Here is an 878-nt window from a genome sequence, read left to right as displayed (position 1 = left end):
TTCAACTCTTTGGTTACTCCAAGAAAAGTTTGGATGGTTACTCCATGAAAGATTATAAAAGTTGGAATGTGGTACTTGTCCACTTCTATTTTGGTATCGATTCCCTACATAATAAATAGACTCGGGATTTGAAGGACAATTCTTGAAAGAATGATCGTCCCCACAATATATATAGGAAACAACATCAAATTAACTTGGTGGCTAGCTGCAACATGATTAAAACCATTAGCAGTAAATTGTTTCAACATTGAAAAGCTAGAAGATACTTGAGATAAAAGTGAAGTGAGGGCATTTACTTCATGCATTTCAGCTACTCGTCTTCCTGAAACTGTTCGATTAGTCGGCCATTGGTAGTTGTGACTGGCTATTCTCTCGATGATCTTGTAAGCCTCGTTATAAGACTTCGACAAGAGAGCACCATTCGCAGAAGCATCTACCATCAACCTCGTGTATGTTGAGACCATTATAAAATGTCTCCATCTAGATGTAAAGTGGAATCCTGTGGTGAGAGCAGCTACGAAGTAACTCTTTAAATCTTTCCCATGCCTCGTATAGGGATTCATCATCCATTTCTTGAAAATAGTGATCTCATTCCGCAACTTAGCATTTTTGCTAGGTGGGAAATACTTTACCAACAATTGTTTAGCTAAATCTTGCCAAGTAGAAATTGAATGTGGAGGCAACAAATTAAGTCATGCTCATGCTCGATCTCGCAATGAGTACGTGATAAAACAAGTTTTATTTGATAAAAGATTTTGATATAATAAATTGAAGTGTTTTTGAATATAAGTTAAAATTAACAACATGATTTTTAAATTTTAATTCTAAGAAGCAAAACTTTGAATATTTACATTGAACTCTTAGAAAGTTTTGAAACA

At 34.7% G+C, this 878-nt stretch overlaps 1 non-coding gene across 1 annotated transcript; it reads left to right on the top strand.

Moving 5' to 3' along the window:
- The first annotated feature begins 495 nt into the window (after positions 1-495).
- Positions 496-601, top strand: LOC128042156 (small nucleolar RNA R71). Its single transcript, XR_008197362.1, has one exon. It is a non-coding gene; the product is annotated as a small nucleolar RNA R71 (small nucleolar RNA).
- The last annotated feature ends 277 nt before the right edge of the window (positions 602-878 follow it).

Source organism: Gossypium raimondii, chromosome 6 (genome assembly GCF_025698545.1).
Source record: "Gossypium raimondii isolate GPD5lz chromosome 6, ASM2569854v1, whole genome shotgun sequence".
Lineage (NCBI taxonomy): Eukaryota > Viridiplantae > Streptophyta > Magnoliopsida > Malvales > Malvaceae > Gossypium > Gossypium raimondii.
This window is presented reverse-complemented; position numbering and strand designations above follow the sequence as displayed.